Raw genomic sequence first — 22618 nt, 5'->3', positions numbered from 1 at the left:
GAAACTTCCTTCTCCTAGCCAGAGCCTCAGGTTGGGATGAACAGATCCATCTCCCAATATAGCAGAACCATTTGAAGTCAGGTTGCCCTGTCCTGCCAAAAGTATCATGATGACCCTAAAATATGCCCCTCTCCTAAGGGCCAAGCTCTCGGGTCGCTCCCTCCAGCTTCTCCCCTGATTTAGACAACAGATGCATAGAAGGCATGGCAGGATTCTGGCTCATTTGTCATATGGCCAAGAGAGAAAGGATGGCTGGCTGGCAGAATCCAGAATTCCTTAAATGTTACTATGTCTTACACTTCTAAATGTAAAATCTCCAGCCAGGATGGAGCCTTGTGCCAAGTGCTTTTGGAGGGTTGTCTCAGCAGAGCACAGAGTTAGCTGCTTGCAGTATCAGGGTAGCCTCTGACTTCTGACAGACTTAGCTGGCCTGCACTTAAGGCAGAGCCACGAGCTGTTTTCTCTCCTCCATTGTTGTCTTGGTCACTACTATTCTTTCATTCTGTCCTGTCATTATTTGCCTTTTAGTCTCTCAGTCCCTCCAGCTGGACTGAAGAAAAAAAAAACAGCCTTGTCTGTGTGGAGGTCTCTTCCCTTCCTAGATAGATTTTTTTGGTCCTTTTAAAAATCTTTGAACAGACACATCTCTGTGTAGCTAAAATATTTCTTTTTGTTCAGAAACCTTCTTTTATCTATCTCTCACCGGAAATTTGAAACATTTTTGAGCTGCTCTCAAGAATAATGCTTTCTCTCCCTACACCACCCCCAAATATAGTGAAAAGGGAACTATCCCAACATTGGAAAAATAGACCCAAAGCCTCTGAGAGTTCATTTGGAGAAGTGATGGGGCTTGTCACCCAGGAACTATTAAAGTAACAGGAAAATTAATGTTTTGGTTAGCAAACCTTCCCTCTCACTAAGCAAATGTCAAAAACTTGGTGTCAGATGTCAAAAAGTTGGTCATTATGATTTTACCAGACTATGCAGGTACTTCTTTCCACTCTTGATGAGATGCTAAAGTGGCATCAAATGGTTTCCTATAGGGAATGCAAAATTCAGGGTTCTTGCATTTCTCCAACTTCTCTGTCCCTGGAGTGAAATGATCAACCAGCCAACCAACCAATTAATCTTAAAGTATTTTTTTAAAGTGCCCACTAAGTGCCAGGAACTCTTGTAGACACTGGGGGTATAAAAGTGAAAATGAAATAGTCCCTTCCCTCAAAGAGCTTATAATCTATAAAGGGAAGAGAATATGTCTATAAATTATCATCATTTTGATTCAAGGATAACAGTTGCAAATAATTGCTCCTTTGTTTTAGAACAATGACTTTCACAGCTATCTGTCCAAAAACAAACTGAAAGAGTCCATTTTCTTGTATTAGTTCAAACTTTGATGTAGGGTCTGAAATCTTCATGTCATGAAATTGTCATCATCAAGAATAATCCGAGTTACCTTCACAGGTTAAAATTCTACCAGAATTGTCTTATTTCCAGCAATTAGGTTCTAACTATGAGAGGCCGTGTGGTATAGTGGAAAGAGAACCAACCTTATACTCAGCAAGACCTAGGTTCAAGCTCTGCTGATGTCTGTGATTGTGTAACTCTGTAAAAGGCCCTTCACCCCTCATTGCCCCCAGGTCACTCTCTAAGACCCTAAGTTTCAGAGCAGTTGCTGGTCTACATTGATAAAGAGCAGTGGTGGGATTCAAATGAATTAACAACCGGTTCTCCACAGAACCAAGCTGAGGCGCTGCCCCCACTACTGACATGGCTAACAACCCATCCCCCGAACTCAACCTAAAATTAGGTACCGGTTCTACCAAACTGGTGCTAACAGGCTGAATCCCACCACTGGTAAAGAGGCTTTCCTCACCAGAAGTTTCTTATGCCAGTAAAAGTACAGGAGGAGAAAAAAAAATTCTGAAGACAGAATTCCAGAGTTCTGTAGTGAATCGATGGATCTGGAGTCAGTAAGAGCTGGTTCAAGACCTTCTCTAACTCTTCATACCCATATGACCATGGGCAAAAATATTTAATTTTCTTGAAACTCATTTGTGGAGTTAGTAATACGAATAGAAGCTATCCTGCTGCGAGGGTTTAAATGAGAAAGTGTATATAAAATGTTTTAAAAGCTAAAAGGTGCTACATAAGTGTCAGTTAATTATAATAATTAAAGAAGCATGCAGCCAAATCCAGCCAACTTCCATCTGGGTCACACCCCATCTCTCAAGTATTGAGCTTTTGCTAAGAGACTTAGGGACTTATAGAGGGGACAAGATGGGGAGGAAATTCATCAAAGAGATCAGGAATCCCCCTTCCCCAAAAACACAATATCATCATAACATCATCATTTCATCTTGCATTTGTCCTTTTTGATAGAGTATGGATAGAAATAGTTCTGGGATAAGTCCGCACTCTGGAATTATTCTGTCATATTTAGTGTTCTGTGGACAATTATCCAGGCAGATAAAATGGTTGCTTTTTTGTAACTGAATAAATGTATTAACATTTAAACTCATTTTCTATTGGATCACTGAAAACATCTTCAGGAAACAACAGGACAACTTCCTGTATAGTTTTGAATTCTTAGTCTGCTTCTCTATGTTTTGAAACCTTTGCATTCCATGTAAGTTGGAGATTATGAGTATTTAGCATGGTGGGTTTTGTTTGTTTGTTTGTTTGCTTGTTTTTTAGTTTTTAGAAAGGGATATTTATTTACAAGGCAGAGTAAGAACCAAAGTACAAACGCTTTCCTCCAGCACCTTGGAGGTATACTCTTCATGATATCACCCCGACTTTTTGGGAGAGTAGGCTTAGATGTAACACAGTTTTTGCGAAGCATTAGTCCCACCAAGTTCATGTCCAGATTGTAGTATTACTGTCAGATGAATCAGTCTTCATCTCAGCTATTGCTGAAGTGGGCGCTGAAGGTCATTCCTTAGTCCTCCAAGCATTGATGCTAATCTGGCTGCAAAACTGATCATGGACTCAACTCCTAGAGGTTTGCTTTCTGTATCTTTTGATGGTGTCATTATGATGATGATCACTCTCATTGTTAATCCGATTGTTCTTGTATTTTTCAACAGAGTTTGGATCAAAACGGTCCTGGTACAAGTTACCATACTGCTATTACTCATCAGTCTACAGGATAAAATAGGGGAATTTTATAGCTGAATAACAGTGTTAGGAAGCAAGCTCATCTTCTATCAGCTCACTGAAAGCATCTTCTGTACAATAATAATAACAACAAAATTTATTATTGTCGTTGATATTAGTAGTAGTCAAAGCTAGAAAAAAATTAGATCTCATCTGGCTTCAGGTCCAGGACTCCTTCCAATATAGAGTTCTGCTGATTGATAAGGTTGGTCCTGAGATACCAGACTTAGAAATTATGAGGAGAGGAGGGAACAGGGCACCAGCAAGGCCTGTGGCTGAGTGTAGCATCAAGAATGCCAGAACAGAGCAGAGGTGGCAGCCAAAAGTGAAATTATCCATGAGAAAATAAAAGGATGGGATTTACAGGAAAATTCTATCAAATTTTTGAGCCCCATACTTCACAAATTATTCTCAAATATTAAGAAAGACCCCTACTAGAATTCTTTTATGAGATAAGTATAGTCTAAAACCTAAACCAGGGAAAGATAAAATACAGAAAGAAAGCTATAAGCCAATTTCATTAATAAATATTAACTCAAAAATTTTAAACAAAATTCTATGAAACATACTACAATGGTTTATCCAAGAAATCATTCATTGTGATCAATTGGAATTTATACCAGGGAAGTGGAGATGGTTCAACATTAGGAAAATAATCAAGATAATTATTATTATCTTGATTTAATATTAATCATATTAAAAACCAAACATCCAAAACCACATACATGTCCATCTCAATAGATAAAGACAAATCTTTTGACAAAGTACAACACTTTAATGCTAAAAACCCTACAAAATATAGGCATAGAGAGACTTTTTAAAATATCATAAAAAGCATCTACCTAAACCAAAGGCAAGGATCATATACAATGGGTGATACACTAGAAGTTTTTGCACTAAATATGGATTGAAGCAAGACTGCCCACTCTCTCCACTATTATTTAATGTATATGCTAGCAATAGCAGTTAAAGAAGAGAGAGGAATTAAAGGAAGAAAGATAGGTAAAGAAGAGATAAAACTGTTCTTATCTGATGTTTATATGTTGGTTTACTCAAAAAAAAATCCAACAGGGAATCAGCAAAGATACTAACTGAGAAAATTAGTAGCCTCAGCTAAGTTGTAGGCTACAAAACAAATCTTCAAAAATCAATAGCATTTCCATATAATAATAACAAAACACAAGAAGCAGTAATATAAAAGGAAATTCCATTCCAAATAACTACAAAATGCATAAAATGTCTGAGGTTTAACCTCCCAAAGCACACAAAAGACTTGACTAGATTCAATTAGAAAGTACTCCTCAAAGAAATTTTTTTTAAAAATTGTAAGTAGCTAGAAGAATATTCAGTGCTCATGGATAAACTATGCCAACATAATAAAATGGCAATTCTGTTAACTATTAGTCTACACTTTTAATGTTATACCAATTAAATTGCCAAGGGGATACTTTAAAGAACTTGATAATATAATAACAAAATTCATTTGGAAAAACAAAAGATCTAGAATATCAAGGGAACTAATGAAAAGAAGTGATGAGGAATAGGACTTCCAGACCTCAAACTACATTATAAAGCAACAGTCATCAAAACCATCTGGTATTGGTTAAAAAGTAGAGAGATGAATGGGACAGACTAGACAAGGGAGGCTCAGAAACAATAAAACTCAATAACACAGTGTTTGATAAAAGTAGAAAATATAAATTACCTAGGAAAAAAACTCCCTATTTGATAGCAATTGCGGTCTAAACTGCAAAGTACTCTAGCAGAAATTAGGTTTAGATCAACAACTTACACCACACAGCACAATAAATTCTAAATTGATACATGACCTTACTATTAGAAATTATATTATTAAAAAAATTAGGAGAGAAACAGATCTTACATCTCTCACAGCTATGGGCAAGAGATGTTTTCCAAACCAAACAAGAGATAGAGGCAAATATAAAATATTGAAATACTTTGATCTTTGAAACTGAAAAGTTTCTGCTGAGAAAAAATTAATGCATCTAGAATAAGAAAGGAAGTAGTCAAATGGGAAAACACTTTGTATCTAATTTCTCTATTTGTAGATAAGAGTTTGGTATCTGAGATACATAAACTATATATATATATGTATATGTATGTATATGTGTATAGATATACATAAACTATATATATGTATACACACATGCATACATATGTATATCCATTCCTCAATAGATAAATCATCAAAGGATATGAATAAGCTTCTCAAAAGAACTGCAAAGAATTCACAACCACCTGAAAATATACTCCAAATCACTAATTATAGCAGAAATACAAATCAAAACAATCCTGAAGCTTTACCTCATGCCCTACATATTGGCAAAAATGACCAACAATGGCAACAGTCAATATTGGGGGCGGTGGGGCGGGTTGTGGAAAGATAGGCACATTAAGCCATTGTTGGTGGAACTGTGAAATGGAACAACCTTTTTGGAAAGCAATTTGGAATTATGCAAAGAAAATAACTAAAATGTCCATGCCCATTGAACCAAAGACTCCATTATTGGGCTTATACCCCAAAGGAGCCATCAATAAGAAAAAAGTCCTCATAATGCTCTGAAGTATTTATAGCAGCATTTTTGTGATAACTAAAAATTAGAAACAATAGATAACCCACCAGTTGGAGAATGGCTAAACAAATCATGATAAATGAATATAATAGAATATTGCTGTGCTATAAGAAATAATGTGTGTGATGAATGCAAAAAAGTGTGGAAAGATCTATATGAACTGATGCAAGTAAAATGAGCAGAACCAAGAAAACCATATGCACAATAACTGAAACAACGTAAGTGGAAAGAACAATGACACGCCCCAAAGTCAAAAGTCAATGTAACAAAGTTTTAAAGCTTAAGTGAGACTCAAGTGAAGAGAGATAAGAAGACAGCTCCAACCTACTACCCCTTTGTGGAGGTGGGAGGTCCACAGGTGTTACATATTGTACATGTTTTCAGACTTTTTCAAAGTATCAATCAGTTGTGCTTACTTTAAAAAAAATGCTCTCAGGGGCAGCTAGGTGGTGCAGTCAGTAGAGCACCGGCCCTGGAGTCAGGAGGACCTGAGTTCAAATCCGACCTCAGACACTTGACACATGTACTAGCTGTGTGACCTTGGGCAAGTCACTTAACCCCAACTGCCCTGCCAAAAAGCAAAAAAAAAAAAAAAAAAAAAAAAAAAAAAAAAAAAAAGATTAAAAAAAAAATGCTCTCTAAAAATACTGTTTGTCATATGAAGTGGCTCTCCGAGAGGCAGAAAGGCATGGGCTGAGGTGGAGGGGAGAGTGGAACGTGGGAGACCACAATGATGTAAGAAACAGAAGATATCAGTAAAAACTTTAAAAGAAAAGCAAAAAGAAAATCACTAAAGGAAAACTGCTCTCTGTTATGGATATAATTTCTCTTTGCGATGCCTTTCCCCTTGGCTGATAGTATGTTTGGGACTCTGCAATGGCATCCTGGTGACTGCCAACATTATCTTTTTCAAAAAGGAAACATCATAGAATTTTTTGAGTTGGAAAATACCTTAGAGATTTCACAGATGAGGAAACTGAGACTGTCTACAGGAAAAAAAAAAGAGGGGGTGGGATCAGCAATTTCTACTAGAATTAAATTAATTCATTTAGATCCAATATGAGAAAGCCTTCAACAAAAGAACTCAGAATCACATTAAGACACTTCAGGGAAATCTTTTGAGTGAAACAGATAGATGGAACTGTGGAGAGTACTGGGCTGGAGTCAGGAAGACCTTAGTTCAAGACCCACTTCTGACATTTAGTAGCTGTGTGACCTTGGGCAAGTCATTTAACTGCTGTTTGCCTCAGTTTCTTCATCTGTAAAATGGACATAATAATTACATCTATCTCCCAGAGTTGTTGCAAGGCTTAAATGAGATAATAATTTTAGCACAGTGCCTGCCACATAATAGGCACTATATAAATGTTAGTTATTCTTATTCCCCGCCCCCTTCCCTTTCATAGGATCATGGATTTAAGAATGGAAGGGGCTTAGATTACTAGTCCAACCCCTTCATTTTACAGATGAGAAAAATGAGGCAGCCAGAGGTTAAGTGATTTCCCCAGGATCACACAGCTAGATTTGAACTCAGGTCTTCCTAACTCCGGGTCCAGTAGTGACCAGGTATGGCATAATATTCAAAGGAGGCATCTATATTTTATGCTTTAGATATATGATCTCCAAACATCTTTAACTGTGTACCTCAAGTAGCTAAAAAAATAATTTTTTTGAACACGCATTCCCAATATGTGTAAATTTATTTAATTACTGTGTGACCCTGGACAAATAAGTGCCCTAAGCCACCCTGGTCTATGGCAACAAGTTGCAGAGAAATCATTGTCCTACAGCTGTATAGGGAGTTACCTTATCTAGGAGGTTCCCTGAACCAATGATATCATAGGTGTGGTACTATCCCTATAAATTTTGTATATTACTACTATATTAATATATTAGGTATACTAAAAAGCATAAGCAAAAACAGACATTTAAAAGGTTGATATAAAGACAAAATAAACAATATTTTTAAAAATATTTTATTTCATTTTAGTTTATTAGTTTCATTTTAGTTTATTTTAATTTTACAGTATCTAAAATATATTCTCAGTAAATAATATTAATAACAATTTAGTAAAAATGGTGATCAAACATACTTCATTATTTTTGAAAAAAAATTTTTAGCACTTTGTAATATGGCCATTCAAAGGTCTGGTTTGAAGTTCAACTTATCTCCATACTTGTTTTTAAAATGGCTGTCACAGCTGAAAAGACAGCACAGAAAAGTAGATGGGTCCTAACAAAAGAGGTCTATAATTGAGTATACTTACTGAATCACAATATGTATTTTTCAGTTTTTTCCACCAATTACGCAAAGCCTTTTGTTGAAATTTGGCTAGTAAATTTCTTTCTTTCATGATGTCAGTTAATGATTCTCGCAAACTAATCGGATGTTGCACTTTTAAATTTTTTTAATAAATGGTCCAAAACCCACTGAAAATGCTCATTTTAAAATAAGTTAGAAAATATTGTTTCCAACCTTCTTAAGTATGAAGGTGTCAGTTTTTATAAGTGACACATTTATACAACTTTTGGCAACAAAACATAGAGTTTTTAAATGTTTTGCTAATAATAAAGGTGTCATAGTGTCAGCTAATATCTCAATGTGTAATAGACACTTGGGGCAAGGTTAGCATTAACATTAGTGGGTGCAAATATGTATTTCAAACAATCTCCTTAAAAATTTAAATGTTTTTACGCAATGTCTTCCCAGATCTAACTGAATGAAGGGTTCTCAGCTTTTTCGTGTGTCACGGACCCCTGGTGAGACCTAAAGAGCCCTTCTCAGGATAATGTTCTTCAGTGTATAAAATAAACTGCATAGAATTTCAAATGAACCCAATTAAATTGGAATACAGTCACCAAAATATTTTTTAAAGATTAATTCACAACCTTCAGGATAAGAACCCTGAATTAGATTGTTGTCTTATTTTTCACATACTGTGGCTGAGGAAGAGCTTTTATTAGGAATAAGTATCTGCATTGCCATTTTCTTGTTCACTTATGTTCATATTATCAGGATTTTCTCCAATCCACTGTTTATAGAAGTCTTTTTAGGCCACTTGTCCATTTTGTGAGGCTTAGTTTGGTCAAAACTCAATAATATAAACCACAGAAACCATTTACTTGGGCTGCAGTACATCACAATAAACTGAAAGTGAATGAATGTGTGATGAATAACTCCACTGTGAAGCCCCCTCCCTCGACCTCCCCATGTTATGGAACTCCTGTTCTTCCCACAGGATTCCTTTCATATTGTAAATGGCATGACCATCTCACATATGGACTAAATGAGAGTATTGGTGCCAATCTTCTTATTAAATAGTAGTAAAGCTTATTTTTTTCTTACATTTTAGGTGAAAAAATATGAATACAAGTTCTGATATTTTCAAAATAAATATAAATACAACTTCTAATGCTTCCTCCCTAGGGATCATCTTTATATACCCTACTTTGGAGACCAGTGCTATATATGCCCGATTTTTAAACTTTTTCCACTTGTAGGGTGGGGGTGGGTAGAGGTAAGGAAATCGAACCTCTTTAAAAGACAAACAGCAATTGTACAAAAGCAAAGGAAATACTGTAACCAAGAGACTTCTAACATATAGGGCCTGTGGAATTTCTTCATGGATAAAGAAATAAGGAAAAGTAGCCTATGCTTAGTAAATTAATCTTAAAGAGCCATTCTGCATTAAAACAACTTAAAGTCTGAGTTGAAGTAGAGAGAGTCCTATTAAAGCCAAGTCTTGATAAACTGGAGTGTTTGGCCATAGGCATTGAATTTTTGGTTAATAAAGAGTTAAGCAGAGGTCCTTTCTGGTTCATCCTTAGTTACTGAAACTCTTTCTAAAATGTGTTAGTCCACTTTCCCAAGTACAACGTAGTGAACTTAACCAAAACTTTCTCTAGTGATCTAGAATCTTTCCATGCTTCTGGGTAATTCGGACAATATGCTATCGTTGTAAAAACAAAACAAAACAAAACAAAAACTTGCACTAACCGTCGGCTAGAATCTGAAAGTTACCTTTTTGAATAAGGCTTGGATAGAAGCTTGATTTTTTGCCATCATTTGCTATCTTTCGCCTGGCCTGGCTTCTTGTAGACCACTTTGCAACTGAGTACTTCCTCGTTGCCCAAGAAATATCTGTTCACTCATTGATTTCTTTGAAAAGTAGATTATAGGTTTTAAAAAATTGAGTTACGCCATGACTCTAATTAATTGGGTTTTGCTTAAGTTTTACTGTAAAATGGTAAGCCTTGCTCCTTTCCAAGGTCTCTGTGATAAACGACTATGTCAGTTTCACTATTTTCATTTTCCAAAACGAAAAACTGAGATATATAGAATTAGTGAAAAAGTAGCTACAGCATAACTGAATGTATTTTTTAAACCCGGTTTTTGATATGAGAGTAAAAGCCTTTTTGGTAAGGTGGAGTGTGTGTGTGTGTGTGTGTGTGTGTGTGTGTGTGTGTGTGTGAGAGAGAGAGTAGTGGGGGTTAATACCCCAAAATGTTTTAACTGGAGATGCAGACCTGTATTTTTCTTTCTTTCAGTTTTCCCTCTTTATTTATTACGAGGCTATAAAATCCATTTACAGATACCCAATTTGTGATGAGGTTAATACCTGAAGACAGTACAATTAATATATGTGTTTATAGTTAGATAAGCACTTTTTGTTGTGGTGGTTCAAAGGAAACAAAAAAAGTATTTTACATGAATCATGATTTGAGTGCCTTTATAATTCCTTTTAAGTCAACTTTTAAAATGCCATTGATGTTAATATTTTCACTAGGCAGCATGTACTTCTTCCCCATCTTCATAATATTTTCAGGTATCCACATAACTGGGATCAGCAATGTCTGCAAATGTAAACAGACAGACCTCCGCATTTGTGTGGCATCCCTTGTAATAATAGAATGATAGTAAATGAAAGTGTAGATTGTATCTCAAGTTGAAAATGAATGTGGATTTTTACTTTTTTTATAAAGGATGTTACCTCTTGTATTTTCTTTTTTAAAAAGGCAGGGGAGGCAAAGAGGCTGTGTATTGACTAAGATACTGAAATGTCCTAATATCATATTTGGCACACATAAGGGACACATTCAGAATCAGCATTAAATAATGAATAACAAGGTAAAATGCTTCGAGATTAGAAACATACAGTGATTGCTTACAGAGAGGAAAAAAACCTGTGATAGATCGTATGTCACATATACGTGACACCTTATGATGATGAAGCCTTTCCAACTTACAGTGCTTAAAGAGCTATATATAATTTAGTTAGTAAAAATACACCATAGTTATAATAATATGATAATAGTGGAACTTGGCAGTGGAGAAACTAATAAATACTACACTTCTGAAATGTGACTAGACTCCAAGTACATGGTATTTTACGGTGTAGTTAAGTATGTGGCAGGACATGCTAAACTTCGATTTTCTTTTTGTCTTTCCAACGGAAAAGTCAAGTTCTTTGTTTAAGGGAGTACTGTGGGGATTTTTTTTTTAGTAAAAACAAGGAGCTAAAGAATTCCATTCCTTTTTGCCAACTTTTTTCCCCCAAGTTAAATTATCGATTAATGGGGCATTAAATAGCAAATGCTACACTGCTATTTTCTTCCCCTTTTAACTGAGAGTTACTTCGGTAATTTCTAGCTGATGCTACAAATCAAGGTGAGTTCAAACTTGGGCTGCAGATGTGAAAGATACTACAAAAACAAGGAATGTTCTCGTTCAAAGGCACTATGATGTTCCATGAGCAACTGGATTCAATAAGCATTTGTTGTCCAGCAGCTCTCTCTATCAAAAGCTCACATTGTACTGGGGAAAACAATACACCCGGGGATAAATAATTATAAGCAAAATATATACAGAAGATGGGGGAATCATTGAAAAATGGCAGAAGCTGGAAAGGGCTCCAGTAGCTGACACTTGAACTGAGCCTTTAAAGGGAGGGAGGGACGGATTCCAAGAGGCAGGGGTGAGGAATGAAAACATGGAAAAGCATGTATGAGAGCCCATGCAAAAGCCCAGAGGTGGGAAAGTAGTCCAAAAGGCTTAGCCTAAATTTGTATTTTTAATCTCATTGTTGCAAATTATTAAAATATCCTTCTTATTGCCATAAAACTCTCTTACCTACAACGTGTGTGTGTGTGTGTGTGTGTGTCTGTGTGTCTCCCTTTTCCTCCCTTTAATCAGGCTTTGGATCCATTTGTGGCTCAGTTGATGGAATTCAGGGCCATACTCCTTTGGCTCCAGCTAACATGGGCCTGAAAATCACTTTTCTCTGGGTTTTCCCTCTTTCCTTAGGGAATGATATTTCAAAGTAACTTGCTTTTCTAGCATAGGAACATGTGGAAAAGTGGTTGCTTAGACAGTAATGATTTTCAGACTATTTCTGACCATCATCCCAGGGCAGTAAGCGTTTCCCAGTTCTTTGGCAGCTCTTCGTGCGCCACAGGCAAATACATTTGAGAGGAATCTAGGTGGGCATTTATATAATAAATAGAGTGTAAATATGTAAATAAATCAACAAACAACAACAGAGAGCTGTGAACCCTTTTAATCACCAAGGGTCTTAATAACACTTGCCTATCACCAGTATTTATTAAAAGGCAGCTAGGTGGCATAGTATATAGAGGGCTGGGCCTGGAGTCAGACCTGGGTTCAAATCTGGCATCAGATACTTACTAGCTGTGTAATCCTGGGCAAGTCATTTTACACTGCTTGCCTTAGTTTCCTTATTTGTAAAATGAGCTGAAGAAGGAAAGGACAAACCACTCCAGTGTCTCTGCCAAGAAAACCCCAAATGGGATCACAAAGAGTTGGACATGACTGAACAACATTTATTAAGCACTTAATTTGTCCAGGACCCAGAGGGGTAGGGAGAGAATAGTTGAATAGACAAGGATCAATGGAGAGGGAAACTGAAGTGATTTTGCTATTAGAATCTACTGCAGAACGAACACCTAGAAATGGAGGAGGTTGGGAAACATCATAAGCCTAGCTCTCTCCCAAAAGCAGAGTAACTAATCCCAGCTTGACTCATCTTTGTGATTATTTCATCCTGGAAATGATGAGAACCCTAGGGGCAAGTGACAGCTCCCTCCTCAAATCTGTGATAAAGGAGAGGAAATCAAGGCTTAGTCTGACCTGCACCTGAGATTCTGGGAATGCTGACGTCAAAGACTCAGAAGGATCCATAGAATCCCTAGAAGTAAAATAAGGGAAGTCAGCGAAGGAGTGATAAGAAATGCTCAAAAATGAAAATCTGAAGACCCTAAGATAAAAAATAAAACAAGCCTTGTCCTCCAAGAGCTTGCTTTCTATGGGGGAGACAAAATGTATGCAAAATAAATAGACAGTAATTTTGGGGCTCCTGGGAGGGGGAAGGGTCAGAGAAAGCTGACATTTATAATGGGCTTTTCTGCTCAGCCATGGAGTTAAATTAGGGACAAATAAGCATCTCAGTCTTTTTTCCCACCTGTGGCCTGCTGAAGCGTCAAGGCCCAATTGAATGAGAATTTAGGAACCAGTGCAACTTCCAGATGTTGCTTCTTCTTGTCTTGTAATCCTACACCTGGTAACTCTGCTTTCTAACTGCTCTCTCCTTATGACTGGAACTCCAGCTGGTCTTCATAGACTCATTAGTATGTCCTTGGAGCAGACTTAATGGCAGGCCAAGTATGGGGAGAGATTCCATTGAATCTTCCCTTTCCATCTTGAATTCCTTGAAATTCATCAAATAGTCGTGCCCTCTGTGGGTATCTATCAGAATATAGGTTTAGTAACATCCGGGATTCCCACAGTTCAGTGCAAGAGAACACAACCAGATGGTAAGCCAGTAAGCCAGATTTATTGAGGAGACAGTTTTAATTCAATTCAATGAACATTAGGTACCTACTATGTGCTAGGCACCGTGCTAAGTACTTTCTTTATTTACAATAAAGAAAGGCAGTCAATGAGGATGAAAACAGGTCAGGTCCACTGGAACCCTGGTGGAATTGGGCACTCGGCAAAACCAGTAAAGGCTGGTGGGTTTTGTGAGGGTTATGTAGGTGCAACAGAACCTGGAATTTGGGGGAGAGAGAGAGGAGCTCTGACTTGGGGCCTGGTGTTGATTCATGGCAGTGGAGGATATGTTGAGGAAGACTCCTGGGGAAATCTCAGCTAGTTGATAGTCACACTCCCAGAGGGTGGGCAAGGGGCTTTTGTTCCTGGTGGTCTTTTTCTGACAGAGTGACTCAGGCATGTTGAGCTTTCCCATATAGTGGCCTACGGGGTCCTCACCATCCCTCAAATTCTTTACGGTTCTGGCCTGAACTCTGGTTCTTGTATAGTCTCAGCCTCATGGGCAGGGCCAACCCCAAACACTGGCTAATCAGATAGATACAGCCTGTTGCATAGGCATTCTCTGTGTCTCTTTAACCTTCCTTCTCTCCAGCATCACCAGCGCAATGAATTCTAACTCTATTTTCCATCTTGACCCCTTCCTTGAGCATCAGCTCCACAGCTTTACCCCAAACCCTGCTTCCCTTTCAGGTCTTCCTAGATATGTCAATTTTATCACTAAATTCTCAGTCACCCAGGCTTGAAGCTTGAGGCAGTGTTAACTTCAGAGTTAGGGATACCTGGGTTCAAATCCTAGCTCTGATACTCACTGACTGTGTGATCATGGGCAAATCTTTTAACCACTATAAGCCTCAGTTTCTTTATCTGAAAAATGGGGATAATAATACCTGTGCTGTGTACCTCACAGGGATTTTGTGGATCTCAAATGGGATAAATTGATCACACCAGTTATGTTGGAGGTGTTGAGGATCCAGAGATGAAAAAGAAAAGCAGTGTTTTCTCTAAAGAAGCTGAAATTCTAGCCAGTGCATTGGATAGAGCACTGTCCCTAGAGTCCAGAGGACTTGAGTTCAAATCCAGCCTCAGATACTTACTAGTTGTGTGACCCTGGTCAAGTCACTTAACCCAGATTGCCTCTCCTCCCCAAAAAGAAGCTTATATTCTTAGGAGATAATGTATATCAAGCATTTATTATTTTAGACTCCTCCATCCTCTTTATCTCCATATCTAATGAGTTGTAAAATCCCATGTCTACAATACCTCTTAACTGTTATTTGTTCTGCCTCCTCTCTCCCTACTCTAGTTTATCCTACATACTAGTTGAGCTTAATCTTCTAAAACACAGCTCTAGCCGGGCCATACATTGCCCCTGTCCATCACTATTCAAAAACTTTTAGTGTCTTCCTACTGAATAAAATCCCAGCCCTTTTAGTCTGGCATTCAACGATTGGCCCAGTCTCCTCCCTTTCACCTTCATCTAACACTACTCCCCTACACACTGCTCCAGATTCACTCACCTACTGTTTCTGTGATCCCATCGTTCCACACACTCCACCCACTTTGGAGCTCCTGGATCACCTTCCTCAATTTTCTTCACCAGCTGAAATCTTTCCTGTCCTTTGAGGTCTCTCTCTGGTGCTGTCTCTGCCATGAATAATGGTAGTAGCTGGCATATAGGGGCAGCAGGGTACATGGCTAAAAGCACACTGGATTGGCAGTCAGAGGAGCTGGGTTAGAATCTCATCTCTGGGCAAATCAGTAACACCTCTGCTCCTCAGTTTCTCCCTCTGTAAAATGAGGGGATTGAACTGAATGGACTCTAAAATTCCTTCTAGATTTAAATTTATGATTCTATCTCTTACAGTGGTGCCATAATGCACAGAGCACCTGCCCAGAGTCAGGAAGACTCATTTTCCTGAGTTCAAATCCAGCTTCAGACCCTGGGCAAGTCACTTCACCCTGTTTGCCTCAGTTTCCTCATCTGTAAAATGAGCTGGAGAAGGAAACGGCAAACCACTCCAGTATGTCTAGCAAGAAAACCCCAAATGGGGCTACAAAGAGTGAGACATAACTGAAAAACAACAACAAATCTCTTACAACAACCCTACAAGTGTGGAACTATGGGCATTATTCTATCCATTTTGCAGATGTGAACAGTGATGCTTAAAAAGTGTGACTAGTAATAAAGCATTAAAGACAGGATTTCCAGGCAGGTATTTCCTGGCTCCAAAACCAGGGCTCCATTCACTAAATCCTCCTATATTACCCTGTCCTCCTCCATCCTGCCCCCAAGGCGGAAGTAATTTATCTTGCCACTGCTCTTAGCATTTTGAGCCTCCATTATAGGTACTTTGAACATTCTCATTTGTATTATAGCTATTAATACCTTGCTTTTAAATCTCCCATTAAACTTGGATTCCCCACCCCCACCACCTCCCATCCCTGAGCCTGGGCATGAAATTGTTTATGGAATCCAATTGGCAGGCCCGGCTTGTGTGAGGCAATCAAGGACGGAGGTGGGGGCTCTTTGGAGTTAGAGGGTCAGGCAGAACAAGCATCTAAGGGAGTTGCAACAGCAACCGACTCTGAAAGTGAATATAATCACAAATCAAACAATCTTCCAGCTGTGTAGGAAAAGGTCTTTTAGCATGCTTTGTTTTGGTCTTGTCTACCTCAGATTCCAACAGGCTGAGATAACATACCACATAGACCAAATAAAAATGTATTTCATATGCCTTAGCTCTTCCTAATCCATTAATTTAGGTACTCAAATACAATTTAATCAAGAGTTAACTATATTTGCATACTTATTTACATATATCAACCTAGAGGTCTATATCCATTCTCTTTATGAGTTGGATTGAGTCAAATACTAGAAACCTTACTGTCCTTAAAATTTTTTATGTATTTTTTCTTTAACCTTTCATTTCCATTAAACTACAACATGTATAAGGCAAGTATATGGCACACATGCCAAAGGCAGCAGGGGAGGTCCCTCTGATCATCGTATCTCCTGGCGATGCCTTCCCCAGTTCCTGGCTACTCAGTTGGCTTCATGCTTCTGGCTTTCCAAAATCTCCAGGATGATACTTCACATAGACCTCCCTCAAGGATATTCTTCCTTTGCCATAATCCAAACCCTAGTCTCTTCATCCTTTAATACAGATTATTGCAGGAAATTAACCTCATTAAAGAAATTCACACTGAAGTGTGAATAGCAGATAGGGTTAACCATCAGTAATTTTTTTTTTGCATTTTTTAAAAGGAACCTGAAAACCTAATTGATTCTGTAAGTGGTGGACTGAGTTAAAGGTACTTTTGATGGGAGGTCTTTCCTGGTGCTGCTCCTTTCCTTCTCTAGATAGTCCTAACCTTAACATCAGCCTTATCCTTCCTATTCTGTCTTCCTTTCTCCCTGTCCCTGTCCCTCTCCCAGAAGAACACAGGTCAGCAGCTTGATACCACATTTCTAAAACGTTGATAATGCCTAATGTATGTTGGCCAATCTAAACCAGTATCCTACTCCAGGCGTCCCCAACCTAAAACAGACTGTTTCCTTCAAATTCTCAATTTTGGCATGTTGGAGGAAAAAGTTGGTGGCTTCAGAAATCCGCTTTCTTCTTGGGGCACAAGAAAGATGAAGGGTCGCAGACACCAAGTAGGAAATGTAGAACATGTTTGTGATGGAAATGATGAGTGTAAGGGCCCTCATGCAGTAACATAGAAAAAGATATGCATCTCTGCCGATGTATAGAGAACCATACAGGGAAAACACACTGAGTGGAAGGGTGATTATTTGAATGGGGAGGTGACTGGGTAGTAAGGAGGATTGCCTTTTTGGAATACATTTTCACTTAGCAGAGAAAAGTAGGAGCAGTTACTAGGTCAAACAGGAAACAAGTTGGGGAGACTTGAGGCAGGGAGATCAAACTCTTAGAATGGTCCAGGTGAGAGCTGATATGGACCCACACTAGGGTGGTTGCTGTGTGAGTGGTGAGGAGGGGGTGTGTGTGAGAGGTTTTGTGAAGACAGAAGCAACAATATTTGGTGGATATATGAAGGGAGAGAAAATGAAGATGAAACTGAGGTTGCAAAAATGGGTATCAGGGGCACCACATATTGTTTTCATAGACCGCAGCTACTTGGCACCATTAGGAGTCAAAGATTCACTCACATAATTGGTCTTTCCAAGAAAACAAACCTGAAGTCTGGAAGTGGGGTGGGGTACAGGCTAGGCCTTGCTGCAACTCTTGATTATAAACCTGAGACATTGTACCCCAAGGTTGTTCAGTTGTTTCAGTTGTGTCCAACTCTTAGTGACCCCATTTGGCATTTTCTAGACAAAGGGACTGGAGTGTTTTGCCATTTCTTTCTCCAGCTCATTTTACAGATGTGGAAACTGAGGCAAACAGGGTGAAGTGACTTGTCCAGGGTCACACAGCTAGTACGTGTCTGAGGTTGGATTTGAACTCAGGAAGATGAGTCTTTCTTACTCCAAGCCCAGCACTCTGTCCACTGTACCGCCTAGCTGCCCAGGTGTACCTAGGTGCTGTCCTATAAGTTTATGCCTTTTATGTATAGTGGATAGTGTGTCAGACTTATAGTTAAGAAGACCTGGATTCAAATCCCACCTGATTCTTATTAGCTCCGTGATCCTATTCAAGTCAGACCCTCTGAGTCTGAGTCTCTTCAATTATAAAATGGAAATAATACAAATACTACTCACCTCAAAGGGCTGTGAGGTTCCAATGAGGTAACCCATGTAAAGCACTGTATAAACGCCACTTCTGCTTACCACCATTCCTGAAATTTTTTTTGTAAGTTACCACATTTTTCAATGAAACCCAAGAGAGCAATTGTCAAGCAATTCAGTGAATCCTTTTAGACCATGAAAAGCAAAGCTAGCTTGACAAAAGCAACGTCAACATTTGGTAAGTCTAGCTATTTGTATACGAGGTTCTCTTAAAGTGGGACATGCCAAGTTAAGCTGCTGGTTTAGGGCTCCTCTTTGGATGAGTAAGAATGCGGGTTAAAATCCCAATCATGAAATAGAAATGAAATCACTGGAAAATAGAATGCTGAGCCCATGAACTAACTGGTGGTTAAAACAAACAAGAGCCCACAAATGGTCTGACTTGGATGCTATTCGCCCAGTCTCTGACCTTTAAATACTTATGAAGACTATTGTCTTAAGCTGGTAGTAGGAGAAGGAGAAATTGCACATTTCAGAGACTTTGTCTCTGCGCTACTCAAAAACACATTCTTTTAAAACAACTTTCACTTTGAATCCATAATTAAAGCCAAAGTTTTCTTTTAATTTTAAAAGCTTGTCCTTGGACTAAAATAACATGGAACATTTTTAAACATGGATCCAAGCTGCTGTAGATACATTTTACTTAAACCACAGAGCCTGCAGCGAGAGTCCTCCTTTTGCCAGACAGTCTACAAATTGTAACTGTGGCAGCAGCGACTGTGAAATCCTGGATGTGGTTGTACCAGCAAAACTGGTTGTTTTTTTGGAGCTGGTCCTCCTTTTGGTCCCTCTTCATGAATGACTTAATCCCTGTATAGGATCAAATGTCATGCACGTTGCCATGCATAGAAAAAATCAGGCAGAGCCTCTCTCCCCATTGTGCCTGCTAGACTCTTGCTCAGAACTGATGTGCTCAGCTCTAGCACCCCAAGCTACAGGGCACAAGCCAGGGAGGGGCAAAGCAAAGGGAGGATATGAGAGCTGGATGTATGTCCACTGGCCTCCTTTGAATAAGGAGTTACCCAGGATGTGCTTTCTTTATGAGAGAAACTGGAAAATATCCATGTTTACATTATTTTTTAACTAGCTGGTATGATGGTAGAGTAGGAAATCCCCTGCCACTATTCTGTAATAGAATAAAGCTTCCTACTAAGCTTCTTCTGTAACAGATAAATAATAAGCTTATTCTGTAATAGAATAAAATGCCTATTGTTTGAATAGTATTTTCATTTTTCAAGGGCACATCTGTTGTCTTGTTCAATCCTCAAAAGAACTCTTGAAAATGTGATCTCTATGGGTGCTGCCTTCCCACATTTCTGGATGACAACCCATTCACGGAGCTAGGCTCATGGTGGCAGCTAGGTGGCCAGAGGGAACACTGGGCTGGAGTCAGGAAGAGAAAGGTGGTTGTTCAGTCATTTCAGGTGTGTCCCATTCTCTGACCCCATCTTGGGGGTTATCTTTGCAGAGATGCTGGAGTGGTTTGCCATTTCCTTCTCCAGCTCATTTTACAGAAACTGAGGCAAACAGGATGAAGTGACTTGCCCAGGGTCACACAGCTAGTGTCTGAGGCTGGATTTGAACTCAGTCCTCCTGACTCCAGGGCTGAGGCTCTATCCACTGATGGATTCAAATTTGGCCTCAGACACTTACTAGCTCCTGGGTCACTCAACCTCTTTCAGCCTCAGTTTCCTCAAGTGTAAAAAAGAAAAGAGGATAATAGTAGCACCTACCTTCCAAGGTTGTTGTAAGGATCAAATGAAGTCATATAACACTTACCATAGTGCCTGGTACATAATAATTACTATATAAATGCTTCTTCCCTTCCCTTTCCTTCCCTTCACTTCCTACAATGTCCATCTGAAGTTCTGAGTGCTTTCTTCTAGAGATCTCTCAGCCAATGGAGCAGGTGGGTTAGCCATCCATAATCCCCTCATCTTTATCATTTGACCACTCCACTCTTTTTTCTGGTCATATATCTCTCTGGTTATATCCTTTATGCCTGTACCTGTGAAATAACTATTTTTATAGCCTACCTTCACAGATAAGGAAATGCAGGGCCTGTCACTTAGTAAGTGCCTGATAAATGCTTGGGATTTTTTGATTTTTTTTTTGCAAAGCAATTGGGATTAAGTGACTTGCCCAGGGTCACACGCTAGTCAGTGTCAAGTGTCTGTGGCCACATTTGAACTCAGTTCTTCTTGACTGCAGAGCCACTGACTCTATCCACTGTGCCACCTAGCTGCCCCAGATAAATGCTTGTTAATTGAGTGATTGATTATTGATCAAAAGATTAGGAAGCAGTCAGGTAGCAGAAAGAGGAAAAGAACCCAGTTCTCTTGACTCCTGGTTCACTGCTCCCCTCCCCACTCCTACTCTTGGTAAATGTTTCACACCTGTCAGGCATTTCCATCCCCTGGAATTTGTGAGTCCTTTGGATCTTTGCCTAGTACAGAAGGCACCTCAGGTCCTTCACTCTTCCTGGGAAAACTAATGTTGAGTGACAAAGCTAGCTCTTCAAGATTGTTTCAGAAGGGAGCCATTTGACATGAAAATCTTCTCTCTGTACCCAAGGATTCCAGGCCAATGAATATATTATCCCATCCCATTGACCTAGCTAATCTGGAAATGGTCCATTTATGGTACCCAACAATTTAAAGAAAATTTCCTTGTCTATGCTTTTCATTCCAAAATTCTTGCCTTTATGGTACATTTATTATAAAAATAAGTGAAGCTCAAATGATCTAGAAAAATGTTTGTCTAAACCTCTTTGGTATAGACATTAGGTTTGTGATTTTAGGAAAGGAAGAGTTTTTTTAATGAATAGTTCTCTAGTTCAAACCCAGTCGTAAACAGAATGATAAAATATCAGAGTTGGAAGTGATCTCACAGACCATCTAGTCTTCCCCTCCAGCTCACCCTGTCAGGTGATCATCCAACCTCTCTTTGAACACCTACCAGATAACATGGTCCATTTGACCCATGGACCTTTCTACTTAGTAGGAAGCTCGTCTTTACATCAAATCTAAATTTGCTTGCCTTCAGCTTCCACTCACTTTTGCCCTCTGGAGCTGACCAGAACGAGCCCAACCCTTTTCACTATGACGAGCCTTCCAATAACTTGAAGACAGCTAATCATTTCTAAGCCCTCTCTTTCCCTGGCTAAATAGCTCTTGCTCCTTCAACAGATGCTCATATGTCATAATGGTCACCAGTTCTCCCAGGTTTCTGGTTGCCTTCCTCTGGATGAACTCTAGCTTGTCAGTGTAACACCCAGAATGGAACACAGTATTCCAAATGTGGTCTGGCCAGGATGGACTATGGCAGGAGTATTCTTATCCTGGATACCATGCATATCTTACTGCAGCGTGGGTTAATCTTAGCTTTTTTGATGGCCATTTCACAATACTGACTCATATTGATCTTGCAATCCACTAAAATACCCAGGCCTTTCTCTCAAGAACCATGGTCTAACCACACCTCCCCCATCCTATACCTTGAAAATAAATTTTTTAAACTCAGTTATAAAACTTGACATTTATACCTAGTAAGTTTTACTTTATTGAATTCAGCCCATCATTGTAGCCTCTTGACATCTTTTTGAATCCTGTTATAGCATGTGTTACCTACAACTTTATGTTATCTAAAAATTTATGAGGTATGTCCTCATTCCAAATCATTGATAAATAGACTAAACAAATAGAATTAAGAATAGAGCCCTTGAGGATTTCACTAGAGACCTCCCTTCAAGTTGACATTGACAAATTAATAGCCATCCTTTGGATCCAGCCACTAAATTGGTTCAGAATCCACCTAACTATGCTGTCATCTAGCCCAGAGTACAGCAGGAACCTTATTAAAATTTAATTAGGAAATATTTAACAAAAGAAATAAAAATACAATAGAAGAATGTTAATATGTGATTTCCTAAGTCAACATGCAGCACAAGGATCCTTGGAGTATGGAGTATGGAGTATCTAGTTGAGTTTGACCCTGTTGCTCTTCTAGCCCATGGTTTCTATCTTGTCCACAAGCATAACATGAGGGACTGACCAGCAAGTCCTTTCCTCAGATACTGATGGCTATCGCCTCTAACCAGACATGTCACTTCTTTCCTCAGTAACCCCTTCTGTGATTTCAGAGAGGGGGTTTGTGAAGATCTGTGGCTTCCATGAAGGGAACATTATGCCTTAGGTTCTCCCCAATTCCAGCGCTACCCTAGTGCTTTTAGTTTGGGACTTGCCCAGACTCGGGTAACGTGTGAATCCC

At 38.9% G+C, this 22618-nt stretch overlaps 1 protein-coding gene across 1 annotated transcript in view; it reads left to right on the top strand.

Moving 5' to 3' along the window:
• MKX (mohawk homeobox) overlaps positions 1 to 22618 on the top strand; it is a 101741-nt gene that overhangs the window by 34898 nt on the left and 44225 nt on the right. The gene's annotated exons all lie outside the window — the stretch shown is intronic.

This window comes from Trichosurus vulpecula, chromosome 5, assembly GCF_011100635.1.
Source record: "Trichosurus vulpecula isolate mTriVul1 chromosome 5, mTriVul1.pri, whole genome shotgun sequence".
In the NCBI taxonomy this organism is placed as follows: Eukaryota; Metazoa; Chordata; class Mammalia; order Diprotodontia; family Phalangeridae; genus Trichosurus; species Trichosurus vulpecula.
Note: the sequence above shows the minus strand (reverse complement) of the source record. Positions and strands in the feature narration are given on the sequence as shown.